Here is a 27,718-nt window from a genome sequence, read left to right as displayed (position 1 = left end):
TGGTCTCCCTTATAGGAGCTCAAATGGGCTGAGCCCTAATGTCTTTAGGGTGTTCCTGATTCTGAGCAGTGCTAAAGGAAGCACCTTAGGCCATGGGTAGTGGGTCTCTTGAGTGAGTTTTCTTAGATGTCTTTTTAAAATATCATTAGTTTTTTCTACCTTTCCTGAGGATTGAGGTCTCCAAGCACAATGGAGATGATACTTAATGCCTAAGGCTTTTGATATCCCCTGAGTGACAGCTGCCTTAAAGGCTGCTCCATTGTCGCTCTGTAGACTTTAAGGCAACCCAAATCGTGGGATTATTTCCTGTAATAATGCCTTGACTACCTCTCCTGCTTGTTCAGTTCGGGAGGGGTAGGCTTCAGTCCATCCAGTAAAAGTATCTACCATAACTAGTAAATATTGAAATCTATTACTCTTAGGCATATGAGTAAAATCAAGTTGCCAGTCTTCCCCAGGGAATTGTCCTGTTCTTTGTAATCCTGGGGGTTTTTGAGTAGAATTATGTGGATTATTTCTTTGGCATGTGCCATAGGCTTTGACTATTTGGTGAATAGTCTTTGAAAGATCCTTTCCTTCAAATATCTCTCGGGTTAATTTGAGAGTATTTTCTTCTCCTAAGTGGAAAGATTGATGTAAGGTATGTAAAATCTTCCACTGGGAATTAGCAGGTAAATAAAGTTTGTCATCTTCCATTTGAATCCACCCAGAGGGTAAGAGAATACCTCCCTTAGATAATGCCTTGTTAGTTTCCTCCTGGGTGTACTGAGGTCTTATCTCTGGGGGAGGGCCTGTCCATATCAAGGGGGCTAAGGTAGTTGTCTGTGAATTACCCTTAGCGGCCTCCTTGGCTTGTTGGTCTGCTAGTCTGTTCCCTTCTGCTATCTCATTTATTCCTTTTTGATGCCCCTGGCAATGAATTACTGCTACTTCCTTGGGTAAATGAACAGCCTCTAGTAGTCTTAAGATTTGCTCATAGTTCTTTATAGACGTTCCCCCAGTAGTTTGAAATCCTCTTTCCTTCCAAATTGCTGCATGTGCATGCAGGATTAGGTAGGCGTATTTGGAGTCAGTATAAACATTAATTCTCTGTTGTTCCCTATTTCTAATGCTCTTGTTAAGGCTATCAATTCAGCTAGTTGAGAGCTTGTGCCTGGGGGCAAAGATTGTGCCTCTATGGTGTCATGTAAAGTTACCACAGCATATCCAGCTTTGCGTTCTCCTTGTTCCATAAAGGAACTCCCATCAGTGAACATGGTAAGGTCAGGATTGGATAGGGGAAGGTTTTGAAGGTCCTTCCTAGCTGAGTAGTTTATAGACAGGACTTGTTGGCAGTTATGTTCAGGATTTCCCTCTAATTTCTCTGGGAGGAAGGTAGCTGGGTTTAAATTAGAACAAGTCCTTATTTGAGTTACAGGTCCTTCTAAAAGTAGGGTTTGATATTTTAGAAGGCGGTTGTCTGAGAGCCATAGTTCACCTTTTGTGTTTAAAATTCCTGAGAGATCATGGGAGGTGTAGACAATAAGGTCTCTTCCCAGGGTGATTTTAATTGCCTCAGGAACTAGCAAAGCCACAGCTGCTACTACCCTCAAACAATGAAGCCATCCTCGGGACACAAGATCAAGCTCCTTACTGAAATAAGCTACTGGCTGTTGAGCTGGTCCCTTCTTTTGTGTGACCACTCCTAGGGCTATCCCTCCTCTCTCAGTGACAAATAGGTTGAATTTTTGTTCAGTGGGTAAGCTGAGGGCAGGGGCTTGGAGTAAGGCCCCTTTTAATGTCTTGAAGGCTTTAATCTGTTCTGGTTCCCATATGAGGGAAGTCGTTCCTTGGCGTAGTGTTTCTTTGAGGAGGCTATAGAGAGGTTTAGCTATTTCCCCATATCCAGGGATCCAAAGCCTACGGTATCCAGTTATCCCTAGGAAGCCTCTAAGTTGTCTTATGGTCTGAGGTAGAGGATATTGTCCTATGGGGGTTATTCTTTCTGGTCCTAGCTTGCGAGTTCCTTGAGACAGCTGTAATCCTAAATATTGAACTCGTTTTTGGCACAATTGAGCTTTTTTCTTTGAGACTTTATAACCTTTATCAGCTAAGAAGTTTAAAAGCTCCTTAGTAGCCTCTTGAAATTCCCTTTTAGTGGAGGCACACAAAAGTATATCATCTACATATTGCAGGACAGTCAGAGATGTCTTATCTCTGAACTCTGTTAAATCCTTAGCTAGGGTTTGGCCAAACAAATGGGGACTGTCTCTAAACCCTTGGGGTAATACAGTCCAAGTCAGTTGAGATCCACTATCTGGCTCTTCAAAAGCAAACAGATATTGTGATTGGGGGTCTAAGGGTATACAAAAAAAGGCATCTTTTAAATCTAACACAGTGAACCAGGCAGCATCTGCTGGAATCTCAGATAACAGAGTGTATGGGTTAGGAACCATAGGGTGGAGAGGAACAACTGCTTCATTAATTATTCTCAGGTCCTGAACTAGTCTCCATTCCCCATTGGGTTTCTGAATTCCTAAAATGGGTGTGTTACATGGGCTATTGCAGGGCACTAAAAGTTTCTGTCTTTTGAGGTTCTGAATGATCTTTAATAAACCCTTTTTTGCCTCTGGGCGTAAGGGATATTGTCTCTGATGTGGAAAGACAGAAGGGTCCTTTAAAACTATTTTGATAGGAACTGCACTTTTTGCCCATCCAATTTTGCCTTCAGTAGCCCACACTTCAGGGTTTATATCACATTCTAATAAAGGCAGACATAATGGTCCTCTTGGTCTTAAATTCATTGTAACTGACGTTTGAAGTTTTGAAAGTATGTCTCTTTCCAATAAAGGGCTAGGACATTCTGGGACTATCAGAAATGCATGAGAAAACATCACCCCGTCCCACTCACAACTCAGTGGGGGAGTAAGCCTTCTGGTAAAAGGCCATCCAGACACCCCTTGTACGGTTAAAGTATTAGAGGAAAGAGGTCCAGGATAAGAGGTGAGCACAGAATAACTGGCGCCAGTATCTAAAAGGAAGTTGACCTTTTGGCTCCCTACGAAGAAGCATACCCGGGGCTCACATGCGGTGATAGGAGTCATGGGAGCCAAGGTTGAGCCCGGGCCCCGTCAGGCATGTGTAGAGGGATCTGACTTCAAGGACTTACGTCCCTGGGGACAGTCACTCTTCCAGTGATTGCCTTGACATTTAGGGCAGGGCCGTGGAGGCGGACGCTTGGCCTTTGGGCAATCTCGTTTGAAATGTCCTTCCTCTTCACATTGGAAACAAGTCCCTTTTGTGGATGGAGGAGCATTTCGTCCTCCTGTACCCTGGGAGCTTACTCCTCTGAGAGCAAATACCAGCGTTTCAGCTTTTTTTCTGTCTCTAAGCTCTTTCTCCTTTTTTTCCTCTATATCTCTATTGTAGAAAACCGAAGTAGCAATTCGGAGGATGTTATCTAAAGATTGATCAGGGCCATATGCCAATTTTTGTAACTTCCTCCGGATGTCTGGGGCTGACTGAGTGATAAATTTGTCCTTTAAAAGTAGTTGGCCCTCTGTGGATTCAGGATCCACGGTGGTGTGTTTTCTCATTGCCTCTCTGAGTTTCTCCATGAAAAGAGCAGGGCTTTCCTGGGGGCCCTGAATAATTTCTGAAATCTTAGAATAGTTAATGGGCTTTTGCTTGATTCTCCTAAGGGCCTCAAGGATCAATACCTGAAAATGGCTAATGTTCCAAGCGTCTTGCTCATCATTTGGGTCCCACTCAGGATCATTTCTGGGAACTGCCTGTGCTCCAGTTGGGTAATTAGGTTTGCTCTTAGTTTGTTCTGCTGGGGAAGGGGCAAGGTGTAGTTCATCCCCAAATTCCTCAGCTGCTCTTAGAGTTGCTTCTTTCTCATTGAAAGTACTGGAGGAGTTGATTCTAAAAATGTTTTTCTTAGCAGCTTAAGGAACACAGCACATTTTAAACATTGAGCGGTAAAACAGACTATTGAAAGTTACCTATGCACCTTAGGGAACCTGGGCAGATTTTGCTAATTATCCCATGCCTTTCTCTCAGTCCTACAACCTGAATTGCTAACATTTCTGACCTGCGAAGGAAGGGGAGCATCCAGGAGGAATGGATGCGAGGTTGGGAGTGTTGCGTAGCCCATACGGAGGCAAATGTGATTGGGGCTTTCCCTCAATGCCGTTCATCTACCGATCACCTTAGATACCCCTGGGGGCTGTCGGGAGGGGGCTCAAGAGAAAGGAACCTTAAGAATTCGTCTGAGAGTAGCCCAGACCGGAATTCCTCAGTTGTTCCAAACTCCTTCCTCCACCTCCACGCATCCGAGGCAGATCGGGATTCGGGACACTGTGTACTCACGCCAATTGCTCTCCGGGCCCAGACAGAAAAGTTGGAAGAGGCCTTGGCAGAACCCAACATGCCTGCTCTGTACCGAACAGGTGATTGAGAGCTGCCTAGGCCGAGAAACCTCTCACCCGAGTCTTGAAGTGTGGCGGCTGCACTAATTGCATTTAAGTAGCCATCGGGTGCCCACCTCACCCTCCAGAAAGAAAGAGAAAGATGCACCTCAGACAGACATGGGGTGCGTGGAGAGGGCTTACCTCGGTGTAGAAAAATTTCGGTATGGGACCTCCAATATGTTACCGCTGTTGAAGAATAACACCAAAGAAGCACGCCGAGGCAAGGCCAGAGTAGAGATTAGAAATTTATTAAAGGACAGAAGAAAAGACTTCTCCCAGACGAAGAAGGGGACCCAAAAGGTGGAATCCCTATTTTGAATTTCTTATGAGGCTAAAAATGTGTAATACTTTGTGTTCTTTCTGAGCTAACCATAATATCTTATTGATTTCTACCTGAATTTTTGTCTTAAATAAAATCTTCCATATATTTTATTTGTATAAGAGCCTTAATTATGTCTTCTTTTTTTTTAAATTTACTCTTTTACAAAATAAACTCCTCTGAGACAAAATATCTTTTCCTTCCATATTTTCTCACTTCTGATTCTCCTGTCTGTACTTATTGTATATAATGTCTATCATTCCAATTTTATTTTAAAGGAAAACTTTCTCCTCCATCATTATCTTTTCTAGGTGACTGAAGCTGCTCTCATGAAGATTAACAGGGACCTTCCTCTTGATATTTCCAGGCTTTCACAAAACATTATCCCTCCTTTTACCCTAAGACATTTACATTTTCACTTTTCTTTGGGTTCACATCATACTCTCCTAGATTTCCTGCAAAATATCCAAAAGCCCTCTCTTAATTTCTCTTTTGGGCTCTTGATCATATCATCAAATTCTCTACAATGAAATGTTGCAGAGCATTGCTTTTGTAATTTTTTTTTTTTTTTTGGCTAGGCATACACTTTCATAGTACTTCCAATTTGAGAGGACTCCAGGATTTTTGCACCTCAACTCTGATCTTTGTTCAACTCATGTATCATTATTGTAATATCTTCTGTTTGTGCTTCCTTTTGAATGTGCCTCTTCCCCTTTTCTTTTAAACTTAATAACTTCAGTCAATTTCTATGTCTAACCCCCAGAATATTTCACATTGTTTGGATGCCTCTTGTCTCTCTACTGACTGGTCCTGCTAATTTCCACCTCCTTCATTCTAACCACCATCATTGGTCTGCTCAATTTCTTAAATGTCCCCTTTGTACCTTGCCCTGGAAGTTTCTTCTTTTGCATATTTTCTTGGATAATCAATTTATTTGCTTGGCTTTGTACTGAAAGTTAACTTTTCAGGGAATTCTTTTTTGGTCAACCTATATAAAATTTCCACATAAGTTCACATTGATATTTTCTCAAAAACTTATTAGTATCTAATGTATTATATGTACTATGCATTTACCTGTTTAGTGACTTCAATTAAAATAATAATCTCAAAGAAGAGAAACATCAGTGATTTTTCACTCTGTAGAAAAATTGTTGGCATGTTGTAAATAGTCAATATTCATTGAATGAATTATTGGTTAAATAAATATACTGACAAAATATTTCTAATCTAGAATAATATCTAAAAGAGGGGCATTTTCTCATGCAAGATATTAGAGATCCTCAGAAATGTTTCCAGATCCAAATTCTCCTTTAAAGTTTCTATATCTAAAACCAAATTTTTAGTTTAATAAAAGTAACACATTATAGAACATTGAGAAAATAATGATAACCAGAGAAATTACTCATGTTTAATGCCAAAATCAATACTTTATAATGCTATTATCCAAGAAGGCAAGCCCTCTTTTAAGGTTTATATTTTGCAAACTACTTTAGATGTTTCCAGCAGCTTATCAAAATTTTGAGTAATTTTTTACTACTATTAGAACCCAGAGATTATTTGTGTTGGCAATTCACCAGTCTGCCCTACATCTCGATAGCTGTCTGGCACGTGGTTTGTCATTGGAACCTAAAACACAGTCTATAATAGAATTTTGGGAAAGTTTTCCTTCCTGATTAGAATTTAGTTTTTTCTTTACTTTTTCTTCATTCCTGAAACTTGGATAGTAGATTTGGTCCTGAAACCTACATAAAAACAACAACAACAACAACAAAGTCTCATGAAAAATTTAGTAGAGCAAGAATTTAGAAGAGATCTTGATCTTGGACCAATGATTCAAAAAGTTGTTTCAGTGACTGTCTCATTTAAGAAACTATATCATCATTTAAAATGGTCCCTTCATTGCCATTTAAGAAACTATATCATCATTTAAAATGGTCCCTTCATTGCCATCACTCACAGAAGCACAGCATCCTGTTTTTTTCTGCTTAATAGATGAGCCAGTCACAAAACCCCTAAAGGCTTCGGTTACCATCTGCATATGCATCACCATTGCTGTATTAAATCTAATGTACCTAAAAGCCCTCAATGGTCTTTCAAAAAAAAAAGTTATTATTTTATAGTAAATAAGTTACTATTTAAATTGATTTCATCAAGTCTTGCATGTCTTAAAGCAACTGATTTTAAAGTATGGATTTCTATTTAATAGAGGAGAATTGGTTAACTCATTGCTAATACACACATTTTTTACTAAACATATAATAAACAGACAGGAATAGATGTAGAAGAAAAACTAAGTGGTAAACAGAGTAAGCTTACTATTTTTACTTCACAGTCTGATAATGTTACTGAAAAATGAGCCATAAACTGAACTGGGTCCACAGCATCAAAATTGAATATAAACACTCATTAACTCACAGAAAGGACAAGAACTCCATTATATGTCATATTCTGCATATTATGTGTATGCATGTGCAAATATACACCTTATAAATGTACATATATGTACACTGTAGTGTGTTTGCATATACACTGTGTATTTGTATGAGTGTGAGATACAGGTTTTAAGACTGACTCCTTTTTTCCATCTACTCATTCATTAGAGCCATTGTGATTAGATTATGATCTCACTGCAAAATGGTTCAGAGTACATGTGATGAGTCAGGCACTTTGTCATTGTTAGAAAATGAACTTTTCAACTTAAGATTAATTTAAGATAGTCCAGCTATGTGAGTTTGGACACAACACATATACCATTTTAAATATATATATATTTAAATATATATATATATATATATATATATATATATATATATATATACATAGACCACCATAAATGTTGTTGTAATAGATTTCAAAGAACTTATGTTTTGTCCACAGAAGTTAATCAGGTTGGCCAATAAGAAATTGTATCTAGCCCTATGACTTTGACATTCAAATCTTTTCTACAATTAATTAATTAATTAATTAATTTTAATTAGGTTTATATGACAGCAGATTGCATTTCGATTCATTTACACAATTACAGCACAACTTTTCATTTCTCTGGTTGTACAATATGTAGCATCACACCATATGGACAGTCATACATGTACCTAGGGGTAATGATGTTCATCTCATTCCACCATTTTCCTGCCTCCATACTCCCTCCCCCCCATTGCCTCCCCTTTTTCCCATCAAAGTGTCTACATTTTTTCTATGCTCCCCTCATTATGGATCAGTTTTCTCAGCAAAAGAAACAACCAATGAGGTGAAGAGAGAGGTTACATTTTGGGAGCAAATATTTGCCACACACATGTCAGATAGAACACTAATCTCCAGGGTATATAAAGAACTCAAAAAACTTAACACCAAATAAACAAACAATACAATCAACAAATGGGCTAATGAGCTGAACAGACACTTCTCAGAAGAAGGTACACATTTGATCAACAAATATATGAAAAAATGTTCAACATTTCTAGCAATTAGAGAAATGCAAATCAAAACTAAGATTTCATCTCATGCAATTCAGAATGGCAGTTATTAAGAATACAGACCACAAGAAATGTTGGCAAGGATGTGGGGGAAAGGACACACTCATACATTGCTGGTGGGACTGCAAATTGGTGCAACCACTCTGGAAAGCAGTATGGAGATTCCTTGGAAAACTTGGAAAGGAATCATCACTTGATCCAGCTATTCCACTCCTCAGTGTATATCCAAAGGACTTAAAATCAGCATACTACAGGGATGCAGAAACATGAATGTTCATAGCATCTCAATTCACAATAGCTAAACTGTGGAAGCAACCTAGATGCCCTCCAATAGATGAATGGATAAATAAACTGTGGTGTATAGACATTCAAATCTTCAAAACGTTGACACATTACCTGTCCACTGGCAACACAAGAAGAAGTTCTGTTTTAATAGTAACATCGTGAAAGAACTATAGGTGTTTGCTTCCCTCCAAAAATCTGGGGCCACCTTTTTATGAGAAGAGAGTAGAAATTTTGGTGATTTTCTCTGCGGGTAACTATGAACTGAGGTAGAAATTTCTTTTCTGAGAGCAAAGCTTGTCTATCATTTCCCTTTGGAAGGAAAAGAGGAAAATAGACAGCCTTTGGTTGGTTCTGCCCATTTTCCTGGCTTCATTCTCTGCCACAGTGTGGGTGGGCACAAATCACGAGCCACTGAAGCAGGAACAAACTTTATTTCTGAACTCCACCAGCACACTCCACACACGCTCCCCGGGAATTCTCCCAAACGCCACCCAAGTGGCTCCTCCAGGAACCACCAACGGGAAATCCCTCCTCCACCACTTCCCCAACCAATGGGAACTCTCTGGGAATCCCCAGGAGAACTCCAAAGTAGCAGGCAAAGGTGGACAGCAGGGGTCTAATATGCACAGCTTAACATAACCATTATCATCTCAATGGCTTCCTGGTGTCACCTCTCAGCCACTCCAATCTGGCAAAAATGACATGTGTCATTCGGACTGGGCTATGGCTCTCAGCAATTCTCTAAATATGAAAGTCTGACTGTGGAACCAAAACTTGGATTTCCAAGTACTATTAACAAAGTATACCCCCAAATACTTTGTTTTAAATGTTTTTTTTTTTCCACAAGTAGTATTTCTTTTCATTGCTAAGCCATTGTGAATTCTATGATAAATGTATACAAGAACATAGGTGTAATGATTTTGTGGCTCCACGATTACACATAAGATGGATGGGATACAATATCTTTAATTTAGACATTATCTTTATAACTACAAAAGGCTTGTTGCTGTATTAGTAAAACTGTGCCAATCACAGGCAGTTTTCACTTCCAATGTTTCCTCTGGACCCATTCAATACTTCTATCTCCTTCCAGTCTGATCATTTCATCAATTTGAAGTTTTTATATTTTGATTGTACAATGTAAGTATTCATTAGCTGGAGAAAGTACTCCTTTAATGCAAGTTACTGATGGTAGATGCTTAAGCAGGTGATAATATAAAAAATGGATATGATTTCTAAAATTACCATTTGAAACCATATATATTTCTTAAACCCCTTGTGTCTTTATGCATGTATTGAACAAAACATGGATCAAATTTATTTTTAATTTATTTGACAGATATATTAGAGCAGTTAGGCATTATGTTAAAGAATGGAAAATAAATAGATACATAAAATATAAAAAGACATAAAATTTTAAAATAACTAGCAATTAGATAATCTTAATTCAATATTTTTGAGTGTACATGTAATATATAGTTTAATCATTGGCTGTTAATAAGATTGCATGGCTCCTTATGTTCAAAATTAAGTGATAATAAATTATATAAATTGTTGACTTTTGTGAAAGCTGATGTAAAAAGATTTTCCTTATGATACTTCAATCTCTCAAACACCCACACCATTTATACACAGATATTTTCACCATCCACATACACACACATATGCACACACACACACATGCAAACATGCACACACTTACGCATATTCACCATATTCACATACACATTCATACACACACAATACAGGAAGCCATACACATGAACATGTCTATGTACTCCTTGGAAAAATACTACATTAAACAAAGTCAAAGAGAAGAACCAATGATTATGTTGCTAAAGCTACTTTGCTCTGGAATGAACAGATTGTGTAAAATAAGGCAACTACTTTATCCTCAGGGAAAGCAGTAGGAGTTCTAAGATAGGAAAAGATTGCAGGCATCAGAAATAAGACTACCACTGAGATATGAGATGCACAGGTAGAGAGGGCTTTGCTTCTTCCTTCAGCTGAGAGATTTCTTAAAGTGAATAATATAATGATGTAAGAGAGAAATAAAATAACAAATATAAGTAATATGATGACTCCTGAGCTGATAACCATGAGGACACCAATCATGTAGGTATCAGTACAGGCAATTTTGAGCAAAGGAAAAAATATCACAAAAGTAGTGATCGATTTCATTTGGACCACAGAAGGGCAACTGCATTGTCAAGAATAATTGAGGAAAAGAATGGGCAATGCCAGCAGCCCAGGCAGCTAAAATTAGGAAGTTACATTTTGTCCTGTTCATGATAATCATATAGTGGAGAGGTTTGCAGATGGCATCATAGGGAGCAATGGCCATGGCTGTAATAATGAAGATCTCACTGCTGCCAAAGAAGTGCATGGTAAAGACCTGTACCATGCAATAACCATAGGAAATGGTTTGAATCCCCTTTAGCAGGCCACCAATCAATTTTGGTGTAACACTGGAAGTATAGCAGATATCTATAATTGATAACTGGCTAAGGAAATAGTACATGGGTTGGTGAAAATGAGGGCTGCATAGAATGGAAATGAGAATCAGAAAGTTTCCTACCAGCAGAGCAACAAAACAGAGTAAAATAAGCATGAAGCAAAAACATTTCCACTTTCTTGTCATCAGAAAGTCCCAGAAGAATGAATTCTGAGATGTTTCTCTGGATTTCCATATATTAAGTTGAATGTATGTTTTGCACAAATAAATTTAATATCTGAAAGAAAGAATGAAATCAGAAATTTAAGTGAAAATGAACAACCTGATAACCATACTGACTTAATGCACTAAAAAGTAAATTAAGATGAATAGTATTAAGTAGGCTTGATTTATTAAAAACATCTTATTTATTATATCTTATTTAACAAACTGAATTTTGCAGGTGCTTATAATGGGTTTGCAGAAATAATGTGCATTTAACTAAAATTTACTTGAAATTATTTAAAAGTATATCTTATTTTGAAAGTTACAAATGTTAGTGCCATTTTACATAATTAGATGAAATAAAAGCTGAATTGTTCTCAGGTAAGAACAATTTTTTAAATGATATGACTTTCCTGTTAGCATAAATTCTGAAGAGAAATAAAGAACTAAAGTGAGAAGAATTATTATAATTTAAAAATATAAGATTTTATTGCCATGGTGATGGTAAAGAAAACTCTTAAGAGAATAAAAATCATAAAATGAAGAAATAAATGATATTAAGCAATCACTGAACAAGAAGTAAGGACAGTGACAGCTCAGAGAGGTAAACACGAGAAAGAAAGTAAAATGAACTGACCAACGTGAACGCTGAGCTAATTGTCAGGCTCTCCAAGTCCTGTGTTCCTCATCTGCACCAGGGAGAGAGCATTACATAATCAGAAATACAATGATGAATCCATGAAGTGTTGTGAAATACTGAGTGTTCTGAAAGGTTGATGACCCATAGCTATTTTTCTCTCTATATTTTTCTTGTTTGAGTAGTTCAGCAGCTAATAAGTTGGGATGCACATACATAATCCAGTGAAGAAAGAAATAAAAAAAAATAGCACAGTGATAGAACAATAAGAATTTAGTCAATGTGCCCAGCTATACTTCAATTTTGAAATTCTATTGTTAAATAATACTAAGATAGACTACCGAGAGTTAGCTTACTTTAGGGTATTTCTTAAAACTATTCATAATACTGTTTATTTCCTTAATTCATTCTCTCTCTCTCTCTCTCTCTCTCTCTCTCTCTCTCTCTCTCTTCCTTCTTTCTCTCTTTTTTAGTTGTTTTTACCTTTAAATATGTAGCCAAATGATTCCTTAATTTGGGGGAGTATCAAATAAAAGTTCTGCAAGCATAGTTATTTGCCTAAGACATTATAGATACTCTTCTACTTAAAGTACAGTTTCTACCATATATTTAAATATTATTATCATATATGAATGTGACACTTTAAGATTTCCTCAATCAGTTCAGATGAAAGTAGTCTATTTTATTGTAGCACATATATTGAAAAATAAGAAATTTTTCAATGTGTAAATGTTCAAGTAGCTCTTCCTTGATATGAATATGGAAGAAAACAGGTAAGTCTGTTTTCTTCATGTTCACATGAAATACAGCAAAATCCGTGGCTATCTTTGAAATGTCAACTCCACTGTTCCTACCTTAAAGTGTGCTTATAAAAATGCACAGTAAGAAAAAGAAGACCAAAACATAGTGTAGTACCAAAAATATAAAATGCTGTAAACACATTAATAATATTTAGAATTAAATTATATGGAAAATATTATATACATTATATATTAATTAAATTATATGGAAAATATTATATACATTATATACATTAAAAAATGTATATAATCAATCTAGTGCTTCATTGGTGGAACTCTCCACAAACCCAGCTGCAAAGGTAATTCACCAATCACCAGGTCTGAGTGAGTGTAGGTTAGAATCAGGCTTCATCAAGCACAGTTCCTCCCTCAGGTACTCACCTGTCAATTCATCCTCTCTATGAAAATCTGAAATAAAAGGCAGAAAGTTGCAAGGCAGGCATTCAAACACACTAAAATTGATTCTCTGAGAATATTTTGGAAATCTTAATCAATCAAACATTCTATAAGTTTGCAAGAAAAATATTGTTTACCTATTAGCTAAATCCATCTGCAATGTAACATGTAGAATTTTATCCACTATAATGGATGTGAATTATGAATACCGTGTTAACTTTTTTACATGAGCTCAGACATTAAAAAAAAAAACAAAAAATATTTTAAAAGTTTTTTCAGCAATTAACACACATATTAAGCTCAAACATGTTCTATTTTATGCTTGTGGCTGTGAGAATTAGTTTAGAAAGAGCAGAATATAAACTTAAGCATCACTGAAAGAATTAATAGGTCTTTGAAGGCCTTAAGATCATTCCCAAAGCCATTTCTAAGCAGGCCTGGGCCAAATACTTCCAAGACTCTGCCCACAGTCATGTCCCTGATGTCTCTGAGTATTTACTTTCTACTCTTGGTTTTGTCTGGTTCACACACTATTTCTCCTAAGACCTTAAAATACTACAGACAGGGCAGTTCTGCAGAGTGCCCTCTCCAATTTCCTTCAGATTAATGAAGAATTGGAGAGAAATAATGTAGCCTGTAATGGTATGAGACTAGCTTTAATGAAAACTGAAATGAAGAGAAACAAAGTCAGACATTCACATTTCTAATCTGGATAATTATTAAAATCCTAGTTGTGCAAATAGATCAATAAAATCAGTAATTCACAAGATCCTAACTTGTAATAAGACATTTTTCCCTCCTGGGAAATAGAATTGCTGGAATGGATGGCTGTGAAATGAGCCACAAAGGAAATAAAAAATAAAATATTAAATATTGTTAATGTATACACTGTGCATAGAAGGAAATAATATATCAATTAAAAAAGATTTCAAAACAATCAGAAGAGTGCTGCATAATAATTTATTCTGTTGATCCTTCAGTTTTCTATATCTATGTAATATTAACAGTGCTTTAACCTCAGCTTTATCTGCACAGAATCCACAGATTTAAAGTTTCCTCATAAATTTAGGACTTATAAAGTCAAATTATATAGTTTACAACCTGGTCATGATTAAAACACTTAGGAGGCTAGTGAAAAACAATTTATAAGAGGATATTGGGTGATTTGGATTCTATCTCATGTCTCAATTTTTCCTGTATGATGATAGAGACACAAAAGTGTCTAGAGTTTGAGTAAATAGCTGGAACATCTAGTACATAATAGAAGGAGGAAAACGGGTATTTCTAAATTTAATACCTGCTGCAAGGCTTTGAAAGTGATGTTATTCTGAATATTTGAATAATCCTACAAACTCAGTAGACAGTACTAAAATCCAATGTTTTACTGGTGTTCACGTCAACATGTTTCCCAAAGTTTATAAAACTTCACTCAATCTAACTTATTATGAATCCAGAGAAGAGATGGACAGTTAACCCATATTTGCACACATACAACAGGACTCACCTCAAGGATGTGTGCAGGTGTTGCATTTACATCTTCAAAACTGAATACACACTTAAGTGTATAACTTATACTGCTGTGAAAAATTTTAGCTTTAATCCAGTAGCACTCGTCACTTTTGTGGTCATACTTTTGGTATGATATATAATATTATTTGCATAATCCAAGATTGCAAATTTTTTTCTAATATACTATGCATATGTATGTAAATGCATTTTAAATAAAGTTTTACTAAATGTGACATATAACAGAAAAATTTTCTGTTTGTGGTTTTTTTTTTTTTGTTGTTGTTGTTATTGTTGTCTCTTTGCTTTATGATTTTAATCTACCACCATTGTTTGAAAGACTTCCTTTTCTCTTCCTGAATTGCCTATACATTTTTCACCACTAATTAGTTTGAGCTTATATCATCTTTCTAATTTGGTTTTCTAATTTGGTATGGTATGTAACATTATATATATATACATACACACATATACACATATATGTATATAAAATATTTTCTGAAAGAATTTATCTTTACTTCACTTTTTTTTAAGTTGTAGATGGATACAACACCTTTAGTTTATTTATTTATTTTTATGTGATACTGAGGATTGAACCCAGTGCCTCGTCTATGTTAGGCAAGTACTCTACCACTGAGCTACAGCCCCTGCCCATTATTTATTTGTTTTTATGTGGGGTTAATGATTGAACTCTGGGCCTTACTCATGCTAGGAACATGCTTTACTATAAAGCTAAAAAAACAGCCAATCTGTTTCATTTTTGTATTTGGATATTTTAAGAAAGCACTCCCATGCTTTGAACATCAAAGCTTTACATTCTAACTTGAAATAAGGCAGTATAATTTTTCAAATTTGTTCATCTTTTAAATTCTAAAAGGTTACAAAGGTCTTTTGTTTTTCCATATACATGTAAATATTGAAAAAATTACAAAAACTTATCTCAGTAGAAATGTTTCCTCCATGATATGTAGATATAGAATCATTAATGATAGAATTACACTTTGAGCAGGAACAACGTAATAAATGAGAGAATATGTATTACATATCTATCATGGCAGAGCTTACTTGTAGGAAATTTCAAACAGCAGTTAAGCAAATTAGTCTCAAGGTGGAAATGTAAATATTAGACATAATATTATATGTCTCCAAAAATATCAGCAAGTGTCATTCACAACTAGTTTTAAACTTCATTTTTCCGTGGCCCATGAAAATCTCTAATATGCATGCATCCTCATTATAGTTGACAATCCTATGGCTTATTTCATGTGCTTGTGCAATCAATAGACATCAGCTGAGTTAACACAAGCCTATAATACAATAAAATAATGATACTTTTTCAATCAACTCCTTTAAAAAGGAACAGCATTGCTAAAGTTACCCATTTTTACAAAACTTTTAAAATATTGTGTATAGAGTCACATGCTGAGAAATCAATTTTATCAATTAGTTTTATATATATGTACTTTGCAGATATTTTTGTGGATATTGGACATTTTGCTACCAACTATAATGTGATGTAAAATGACTCCTAGAAAAATCTAGATTATGGGCTAGAGCAGAAATTATTGCTATTTGCTCTGTGTCTCAGGATCAAGTAGCAGGAATACTGCTTTTTTGTGTGGTGGGTGAAAGCAGGATTTCACTAAAACCCATTTTTTGACAGTTGGTTTAATGTACACAAATTTTTGAGTACCTAAGACACACTGACTGTAGGAAAGACTATATTGGAGCCAAGCTGGTGGGGACACCAGAAGCATCAGTGGTGCTGGCACTTGCTAGGTACAGAAGGAGGGCTAACGCAGAGAAACACAATGGACTGATTTTGTATGGAAAAACTTGAGATGAGAAAAGCATTACCCTTAGTTGATCCAGAGGCTGCATTGTGCACTGGTGCTTGAAAAGTTCCTTGTGTTTTCCAAAGAACCATTCAGTGTTGAGGGAAAGCCACCTTGAGGTGGCCATGCTGCAATTGCTGCTTCAGGAGCCAGAAGATCTGAGCATACACAAGTACCTTCCATTCAACCAAGGATGCACCTGGCAGAACAGGAGTGAAACAGGCACAGATAATATTTCACCCATGGGGATTGAAGTCAGAAGTGAAGAGGAACTTTATTCCCTAATTTGAGTCTGTTGGCTCAAAAGACCAGCTGAAGAACGTAGTGAATCTCAACAGGTGGGTGTGAATATACTCAGGGGCCAAGACGAGGAAGCCAAGAAAGGCTGTGTTCATGGGCTGCAAAGGGGGCGAAGGATTGGGTTCTCTACCTCATAAGTGGAACACTTGGGAGGCTCCTGAGATTCACACTCCCAGAAGAGATAAGCAAATGCCAGTCCCTTGTGGTATGTAAAGCTCAATGACCCAGAGCAGACACCACCCAACAAAGCCCCTCAGGTGGGATTAGACTTAAGTCCCACCTAGAACTCTGCAGCAGACCCATTCTGAGAGTGCATCAATCTGATCTGTGTCAACAGAACTCCAACTGACAGTTCTTCAGATCCCATTCTGATGCTGAGAATTATTTGAACTAGCTTCATTTTTAGGCCACTCTGTGGTGAGCCGTTTCTGTGAACTGTGGCCGCCATTACAAGATGGCGCTGGTTTCCCCTGTAGTCTGTGACAAACAACTCCTTATCAGAATGAGTTGGCACGCTGTGACTTGGCACCCTATGAGAAAAGTCCACGTGGCAGTTGTGCATTGGGGCTTTCTCTGCTTTATTAAGGCTGGGGCACACGGGAGGAGTGTTCGAGAGAGAAACAAGCTAAAAGACATGTCTAAACAAAGGCCTGAATAAACTGCTGAAGGAAGAATCCTGTGTCGTGTTTCCTTTGCTGGCGAGGGGTCGCCGCACCACTCAAACTGACACTTTGTGAGCAACACAGAAAGAGGGAGGGGTTAACAATTCTAGCTATTGTTCTTACTCTGAGTACATACCCCAAGAAGAAATGGAATGAAAGACAGTTGGGCATAGATGGTGACCATCTTTTCTTATTGATGATTTTGATGATCCCTGTGAAAGTGATACCTTCATTTTTTATTACATTCTTCTTTGTTTTTCCTTTTGTTTTTATGTGTGTTTTTGCTGTATCAAATAATTCATGGACATATATACATACACATTTTTTTCTCGTTTTTAGCATGTTTTTAATGTAGTATGTTTTCTTGTCTCCACCATTGATGCTGTTGCAATTATTACAGCTGAGGAAGACATAGTTTACACATGTTGTTTTCTTTAACGCCAGATATAATTCATAGTTACTTACTATTTTTGTGCTTTAATGCCAGATATAGTTCATAATTACTTACTATTTTTGTTGTTGGAAATTGCTGACACTACCATTTCTGTTTTTGTGTATATTCACATTTTAGGTATTATAGTAGGAATCAAGTTTTAGTTTAATGTTATTTATTCTTTGCAATATTTGTTGCTATTGTTTGTTCCCCATATTATTTCATATGCTTAAAACCTGCAGGACACTACAAGTTCACAGGGTAGTGTAAGGAAAGCAAAAGGAGACAGAAACAAGGTACAGAGGCAAAGTAAAAACTGTTCTTCTGAGCTGCTAGCTTTATTTATATAAATAGTACTTTACATCATTGACATTATTAGTACATATTGCTCATTGTATTACTAGGCAGCTTATAGACTTAGCAACATTTTACAGCTTATTTCTCAGTTACATAGTAAATTGCAATGTGCAATGTTAGGAGTTTTGTGCAACTCTCAGGAAAGTCCATTGTATAAAGTTACTGTTATATTGACAGGTTCAGGTTCAGTGAAACATTATTGTTGCTAACAAGAGAGTTTCTTTATTCCCAGGAGCTATGTGCCTGAGATCAAGGTGGAGGGTAACAAGACTTTAGCATAGAGCTTCCTCATGCAGGGCATTGCCATAACAGCTAGAAATTGTAGATCCTTACTAGATCCTAGAAGAAACAGCAGAGCTTCCTAAGCATGGGAAATAGGGTTTCTGTTACCCCCTCCCACACCTCTAGGAGTTTGCTCATCAGAGGAATGCTTCCCTGTATATTTCCAGAGTTGGAATCCCTACAAGGTAGAAAATGCTGCTGAACTAAATTTGATAAAAAATCATTGCACCTTGAGCCACACACAAAGAAATGATCTCAGCTATACTTTAATATAAAGAATACAATAGCAAAAGTCCAACTACTAACCAGGCTCCTAGTAGAAGCAATAGGAGTGGAACAATAGGATCCACATATGGACCTCCATCCCTATAGAAAAAAGAGATAAATTCCACAAATGCTGTGGACACCATGCTTATAAGGGGTCTCAATAAAGTTCATTATAGGACACTTAGCAAGTAAAGGTTGGGTTTTACAAAGGTCTACACAGAGGAGTGGAAGATAAATATCTCCTAACAGATGCATAAAACCCAACACATGAATACAAGAAATGTGAAAAAAACAAGCTAAAACAATACATCCTCAAATTCATAATTCATCAGCAAATGATCCCCAAAATACTGAAAGGGATAAAATACCAGACCAGGAATTCAAAAACTTCTAAAAATGATAAAAAATTCCAAGAGAACATAGAGAAGAAACAGAATGAACAAATAATTCAGTAAAGAATATAAATGAGAAATTCAATAAGGAGAGAGAAAAGTTGAAAAAGATTCAAACAGAAATCTTAGCAATAAAAGACTCAATAAATCAAAGAAAATGTTCAGTTGACACTTTCACTAATTGAATAGATCATACTAAAGACTAGAATATCAGGTAAAATAAAAAGTGACCAGTCTTGAATATTCAGAGAGTGTTTAAACAAAAAACACTTGTTAGCAACCATGATTAAAATATGTAAGAACCTTGGAACAACATGAAGAAACCAAATTTAATAATCCTTGAAATTGGGGAGGACTATGAAATGCAATCTAATGGAATGGATAATATCTTTGGAAAAATAAAAACAGAACATTTCCCAGACCTTCAGAATGAGATGGAATCAAATATAGAGGGGGAACTGAACACCCCAAATAGACAAGATCAAAAAAGAACCTCTTCATGACACATTATACTTAAAAATGCCTAACATACAGAGTAAAGGTAGACTTTGAAAATATTCAAAAGGAAAACATAAGGTTTTAGAGGCAAGAAAATTAGAATCACTTTTGATTACTCAGCACAAACTCTGTAAGTCAGGTGGGCTAGAAAAGATGTGTTCCTAGTTATAAAATAAGTAAGACTAGTATAAGAAGCAAAGCCATCATTAAAAATGAAAAATAAAATTTAAGCCTTCCAAGATAAGCAGAAAGTATGGAAAAAAAATGTGATTATTCAATTGGCACAATAGAACTTACTTAAGAAAATATTACACAAATAAGAAATAAAGAACAATTCTCAGAGCTCACAAAAGAACAAATCTCATTTGAAGAGTAGCTAAGCAAATTATAACCCCAACCAAATTAAACACAATAAATACATCAAAATGCCAGGAAAAAATAAACATCTCTATAATTTAACATTGACTATAAATGACTTCAACTCTCCAATTAAAATACATTGGCTGACAGAAAGGATTAAAAAACAAGACTCGCCTATATGTTGTCTGCAAAAGACTCACCACAAAGGCAAAGATAGCCATAGGCTAAAAGTGAAAAAATGGAACTCGTTATACCATGAAAGTGGAGGTTGAAAAGAAGCATGAGTATCTACTCTCATATTGACAAAGCAAATTTCACACAAAAATTAATCAGTATACAAAGAAGATCACTTCAAAATGGTAAAGTGAACTATCTAATAATAAGATAAAACAATAATATACCCTAATACAATAATACTAGGTGGTTTCAACACAATTATCTCACCATTAGAGAGGACATTCAGAAATATACTTGGTAGAGACTCCTTGGACCTAAAAATTACTACAAATCAAATGACCTAACCGACATCCTTGGACTATTTCATCCAATAACAGCTAAATACACTTTCTTCTCTGTGGCTCATGAAAACTTCTCCAAAATAGACCATATTTTAGGCCACAAAACAACTCTCAGCAAGTATAAAACATTGATATTATTTCTTACATCTTATTGGATAATATTAGGAAGAAATTAGAAATCAACATGACCAAACCCTAGAGAAACTTCATGAACAGATGGAGACTGAATGATCTCTTTTAAATAATGAATGGGTGGTAGAAGAAATCAAGAAAAAAAATTAAAAATGCTTAGACTCAAATGAGAATAGTGATACAACATAACAGAAATTCTGCTATGAAGGCAAAAGAAAGTTTGTAGCTGAGTACCTACACAAGACACTTAGAAAGATCCAAAATAAGCAACCTAATGATGAATCTCAAGGCCCTTGATAAAGAACAAAACAATTGCAAAACCAGTAAAAGGAAGAAAATAATTAAGATAGGATCCAAATCAATGAACATGAGAATTAAAAAATAAATACAAAGTCCCTGGAGTTGTGGCTCCATGGTAGAGCACTTGCCTAGTATGTGTGAGACACTAGGTTCGATTCTCAGTGCCACATGTGAATAAATAAATAAAATAACGGTCCATAAATAACTAATAAGAATATTTTAAAAAAGACATACAAATTATCAATGAAATAAAGAGTTGATTCTTTGAAAAGATAAATAAAATTGAAAAGCCCTTAGCCAAACTATCCAAATACATGAATGAATAAAGAAAGAAAGAAAGAAAGAAAGAAAGAAAGAAAGAAAGAAAGAAAGAAAGAAAATTAGAAATGAAAAAGGAGTGATCATGGCAGACATCCCATGAATCCAGTAAATAATTAGAGAATAGTTTGAAAACTCACACTCCACTAAATTAGAAAACCTCAAGGAATGGATATATTTGTAGACAAATACAACCTGCCAAAAGTGAATCCAGAGGATGTAGAAAACCTCAATCCAGGGCCAGAAGGATTCTCAACTGTATTCTACCTCCTTCTCTCCTTTCCTGGTCTTCCCTTCATTTATCTTTTCATTTTATAAATTGTTACTTAGGACTACATAGAGATAGGATTCTCACATGCACAGAGTATAATTTGGTCCACTTCTTTCCAATGTTCCACCTCTTTACAGTTCTTGCCCCTTCCCCTCAAATCTGATCTCCCTTCCATTTTCATGGTGTTTCCCATCTTTTCTCCCCCTTACTTTGCTCTAACTTCTGCATATGAGAGAGAATGGTCAACCCTGGACTTTTGAGTCTAACTTTCATCACTTAGCATGATGCTCCCCAGTTTCACATACTTAGTGATAATGCCATAATTCCATTCTTCCTTATAACAGAGTAAAAGTCCTTATGTATACATGCCACATTTTCTTATTAATGATCCACTTTAATACTTATATTTATTTATTGTTTAATTGAAGCACACAAAATAGATAGAACATATTCAAAAATCACTGAAAAAAGAAGTAATACAGTCAGATGTAGAGAGAAAAATTGGTATGGTTACCCAAATGATCCAATATTTTGAAGAGTATCTCATGATGATATGACAGTAGATGTTTTAAAATATGAAAATGAGAAACTATTCTTATAGAATATGACAGTTTTATATTTTTAACTATCTGTAGAGTATCTGAAAATAGAGAATATAATACTTCCAAGTAATCCCATAGCACCAATTAAAGTTTTGGACTCATGAAACATATAGAGTTTGTGTAAGACTGATTTTAATTAGATGCTAGCACCTTTTAACATCCTCTGCTTTCTAATAAACTGGGGTGAATACATTTATGTGACTGTCACTTTTAACTAATTTTGTGTTTTGTCTTAAATATCAACAACAATAATCTGCATTATAGAACATTTTTACTTAGTTGTGGGTTTTTTGTTGTTGTTGTTGTTCGATTTATTTTCCAGTTTTGGCCTGAAAACTCATGGTTAGCATAATGGCATTTGCCTGTGTTTTAAAGCACCCTTTTGTGTGCTACTTGACAAAGATTCTATGAGAGGTACAGAGAGTTAAGTCAGACAGAATATTAACCTAAAGGTCAAGGCAAAGTCCTGAGAAAAAGTGAATTGGTCAAATTCATGCAGCAAAAGACATGTGAAAAACAGACTCTACTGAAATGAAAAAAATCAAACTTACAGTTATTTTTTACTAAATGAGAAGATGTAACTTTGGGGAGAAGGTAGAGCAAGAGTAATTATTTTAAACTTTTTGTATTAATTTTAAAAACCTAAAGTGCATTACATAAACGATTTAAATATCTTATTTGAATAAAATAAGAGCCCCATCTTGATTATTCAGTATAATAAATACTAAAAGGTAATTTTGTTATAATAAATATTGACAGTCATACTCTGGAGGGATTGATTTTTTTCCTCTTTATGGACACAAATGGTAACTTTACTGAGAGGGAAAATTGTTATAGTACTGAAAGTAAAATGTAAATATATTAGTGCTAATAATTTCAGTGTTTTATATACCTGAAGAGCAAATTACTGGTGGGATTGATTGAGCGAATGATCAAAAAATTGTTTCCAATAGTTCTTCCTCAGTCCATTGATCATGTTTGAAATTCTACCAATTATAGCTACCAATTTGTCCTAACAATTTTGTATAAACCTAGAGACATTAATACTCTACAAACGGCTTACTTTGTAACAGTAACAAGGAAGAGTTAAAACTAACCAATTAACATGAGAAAAGCTAGAACAATATACCAAAACTCATTATGTAGGAACTGAAATGAGCATGCACATTCAGGATGACCCACTAGGAAAAACTGAACAACTTACGTACACCAAGTAAAATAAGTTAATTTATATCTGGGGGGTAAGACATCAGGTAAGACTCTAAAATCCAAACTAAACCTGCTATTATTGTCCTTAAGTACCTTACTGAATGCCAAATATAAGATTATTATTATAGTGTTTTGAAAATGAAAATAATATTCATTCTTTATTATGGCTTTAGGTGCCTGTGAAGCATAGTTCTTTACTTATTAATTAAGTAGATCTGAAAGTTAAACACATTTGTAAATTAAGCACAAGAGAAGACATGTATATATTCCTTATGATCCCAAATATCCCAAATTGTTAATTTTCTATGTTTAATATTTTAACACAAGATATACAGCAGGGAGTTTCTTAAAATATTTTGTATATATTTTACTTCAAATATTTGCATTCTATTATAATTTTAATTCAATGTTTCATTTGGTGGATATTTTCTCAATAATAAACACAAAAGCAAATCTCTGTTCTGATTCTTTTCCCATCAACAGTGTCAATTTTACAAGCTTGTTGGTATATACTAATGTTTTACAATACATGCTGATAAAAGAGTTACATGTTTCATTCTCTATTATTCTACAATGCTAGTCTTCATCTTAGCTTCATAAGTTATTTAGTCATAATTAGGATTTTCAATAAAGTGACAAAAAACAATGCAGGAAAGTCTTAAAAAAATAAGAGTAGAATTTCCATTTTCTTTAACTTTTCAACCATTTCCAACATACTCTGCTTTCGCCAGCTATCTGAGCTGGTGACCTATGCTGGGTTCACAAAATCTGAATTTCAATAACTTAAGAAAACCATGAAGAAAGCACGCAAACACAGATAAATATCCTTTCAAAATCTGGGGACAGCTCTGTGACTTTAAGGGTCCATAGAAAGAGAGAGAAAACCACTGGAATTCTTTATTCTTATATAGGGGACACAAAAGGGGAGGTACCCTGGAACATTCTATCCCCAAATGGGCAAAAAGGTAGGATTACAAAGGAACAGGTGAGTGTAATTTAACCTAATAGGGTGAAGTCCACTCCTGGAGCCACACCTTCCTTATCTGAGTGGATGTAAAGTCCAATTTATTTTGTGGTGCCTTAACTATTCAGTACCCATTTACTCAGGACTTAAATGTGTGCACATAGCTTCTGTCCAGAGTGGCTCCCAAAACTCTGCTTCAGGGCAGACGATGACATGATATATCAACATATTTAAATGTATTTAACTAATTCATGATTCCTCTTATTACAGGTAGTTACAACTTATTCTGAATCATGGATTATAGGAATAGCAACACAGAATTTATTCTTTTAGGACTTTCTCAGAAAAAGGAAATACAGATTCTCTGCCTTTTATGATCTTTACTTTGTTACATTGCAATTTTGCCTGGAAACCTGCTAATCATGATCTCCATCACCTATAGTCCACTTATCAACCAGCCCATGTATTTCTTTCTGAGCTACCTGTCACTCTCAGATCTTTGCTACACCTCCACTGTTACCCCCAAGCTAATCATGGACTCACGATAAACCAAGAAGTCCATTTCCTACACTGGCTGCATGACATAGCTCTTTACCATGCACTTCTTTGGAGGCATGGAGGTCTTCGTTATCACAGGGATGGCCTATGACTGTTATGTGGCCATCTGCAAGCCCCTGCACTACACCGTCATCATGAGCAGACAGAAATGGAATGTTGTGATTGCTGCCTCCTGTGCTGGGGGATTCCTCCACTCCTTTGGTCAGTTTCTCCTGGCCATCTTCTTACCCTACTGTGGTCCCAATGAAATAGATCACTACTTCTGTGATATGTATCCTTTGCTGAAACTGGCCTCCACTGACACAAGCAAAACTGGTTTCTTGGTCATCACCAATTCTGGACTGATAGGCATGGTGATTTTTTTGGTCCTGCTGATATCTTATGCTGTGAGCTTATGTACTTTCAGGTCTTGGCAGAGAATTGCTGCAAAGCCCTCTCTACATGCAGTTCACGTATCACTGTGATTGTACTATTTCTTTCTCCTTTATTGTTTATTTATGTTCAACCAGCAACTCCATTACCAGAAGACAAAGTATTTGTCCTGTTTTACACTATCATTGCCCCCATGCTCAATGCTCTGATTTACACACTAAGAAACTGAATATGAAGAATGCCATTAAAAAACCAAAACCAAAACTATGAGGATGATTCATGGGATGTGACAAATACAGACTAAAAGGTTTCCTTGAATTTCACCAGATGGCTTATTGAAGATGTTACTGCTACCTTGAAACCTTCAAAATGCATCAACCTTCTCTATCTGTCTTCTATCTAGCAAGCATATTTGTAGGACCCTATTTGAGAAAAAGTTTATTATTCTCTGGAGTATGCAAAACTCATACCTGCTGTACATTTTTCTAATTTTTTTTTTGTGTGTGTACGTATTGTCTCTATTCTATTTTATTTCTTGGCTCTGTGATTAATTTTGTTATCTGGAAGCAGAGTAGAACAGGCAGATTGCAACTCCAATGAATATTGAGAGTCCTTATCACCAGGTATTCTGGGTGACTATATTCAATGAAGCCAGTTCCAGCCTCCAAAAGTCATTTTAAAGCAACCAAAATTTCTACTATACTCTCTTTTATTCAGAGAATATTATCAAAAATATGAGACAGAATAATATTTTCCCAAATACTCATTTTTACTCTGATAATAACCAGAAGCATTCTTGAGATTCTCATGTTCCCCAGATGAAAACTTTTCCACAGTGCCCAAAGAAAACCTATTGTTTTGTTCTAAGGCACTTCCTATCATATATAAATCAATTGTATCCTTCTTCCTAATTCATGTAGTATATTGTTTGGGGGCATACATTCTGATTACTAACCATGTACATGGTGGGCAACATTATCTTACATAATGCAGATGTATAATAATGGTACACCATTTACCATGTTATTGAGTGTTGCAAGTGAATGGTTAAAACACTGCCTATAACATAAAACTTGCATGATACATATAGGTTATTTTATTGCCTCATGCTCTGCTTTGATCAGAAAAGTTACATTTAGATGATGGTTTTCCTGAGCAGAAACAGGAGCATGTACACATGGGGGTGGGTGGGGAAAACACTCACATGTTTTCATTAAGTTTTTATTAGAGGTTATATGAGAATTTTTCTCTTGGAGCTGCATGCAGGCAATATCACTTGAACTAAATGGGTAAAGTGTTCAGTTTTGTTTTTGGCATGGAAAACGTAAAATGTATTGCTTGTGACAATTAAATGTCCCCCTGTAGCAAATTCATCTAATATGAGACAGGATTCAGAGCAAAATTGGTTAGGATTATAGAGGAAATCAAAGTTCTCACAAAACTCTAGTGACATGTAAGAAATTTCAAGGAATTTATTTTCAAGCAAAAAAAGAAGGAACACTAAATAAAATGGGAATTGTTGAGAGTTTCTAGGATGGATGAAGCATATAAAAAGAAAAACAGCATTCTATCCTGAGACTCCTTTTTGCCGAAAGCTAGCTCGGTCCTTGTCCCCTATGCCAATCCAATGATGAGGACATGGTTCTGAGAAAATGGAAAAAGGTTTATTGCTTTGCTAGCAAAGGAGAAACACAGGGACTCCTGTCCTAGAGGTTGTGATGATATCCTAGAGGTTGTGATCCTGCCTATCAGCAGAAACAGGGGGCATTTAAAGAGGTGATTCAAAGGCTACATGCATGTGTTTTCTATCGAAATTGTAATTCACTTGTTAATGTGGGAGAAAGCCATTTTTCAGATCTGGTACAATCTCAATGTCTGAATTACTTATTCCTATGGTGAGTGTGTACTAAAAGACAGGTAACTCTGCCTAGGATAAGGAAGAAGGTAATCTTGTGTCCCTGAAATTAGGGAAAGCTAGAGATTAGGGAGAAGCAGGGAGAGAGGAAGAGAAAGAAGCATATCCATTTTAAAAATAAGTTGCAGTGGCAGAGCAACAAGGGCTATATTCAAAGTGAGAAACTGATGTGACTCCATTTTTGAGAAACCAGCCTCTACCTCAGAGCAAAGACTGTCCAAGGAAGGGGCATGACCCTTGTCCTTGGAAAGACCCACAGAGCACTCCTAGGCACACACCCATCCTGATGAGTTGTTTATCTACAAATAACAGGAGAGATCTGCTGTGCCAGGTGTCCCTGACTCAGTTAGGCTAGGTAAGGACCCATAGCAACCCCTAGCAACCACCAATCAGCATGAGACATAAAAAAATACCTGGGATGCCAGATGACCCTCTCAGTAGTTTGTGGTGATTGATAACATGTTGAGAAACCATGTAGTTCATCACGTATTCCCCTCATGGCTTAAACCAATCAGTTCAAAGGAATCCCCCTCTTGTAACAAATCACTCTTACCCAATTTGTTCTTGCCAGTGAATGTGTTAATCATGTTTTAGAGTCATTTTATGATTTTCCTGCAGTGTGTGATGATGGCTAAGAGATGCTA

At 36.0% G+C, this 27,718-nt stretch overlaps 2 pseudogenes; one reads left to right on the top strand and one right to left on the bottom strand.

Annotated features, from left to right (window-relative positions):
- Positions 1 to 10,358: 10,358 nt before the first annotated feature.
- LOC144254221 (olfactory receptor 4P4-like) lies at positions 10,359 to 11,221 on the bottom strand (annotated as a pseudogene).
- A 13,301-nt stretch (positions 11,222 to 24,522) lies between these two features.
- LOC113176791 (olfactory receptor 4P4-like) lies at positions 24,523 to 25,388 on the top strand (annotated as a pseudogene).
- The last annotated feature ends 2,330 nt before the right edge of the window (positions 25,389 to 27,718 follow it).

This window comes from Urocitellus parryii, chromosome 4 (genome assembly GCF_045843805.1).
Source record: "Urocitellus parryii isolate mUroPar1 chromosome 4, mUroPar1.hap1, whole genome shotgun sequence".
NCBI classification, from domain to species: Eukaryota; Metazoa; Chordata; class Mammalia; order Rodentia; family Sciuridae; genus Urocitellus; species Urocitellus parryii.
Note: the sequence above shows the minus strand (reverse complement) of the source record. Positions and strands in the feature narration are given on the sequence as shown.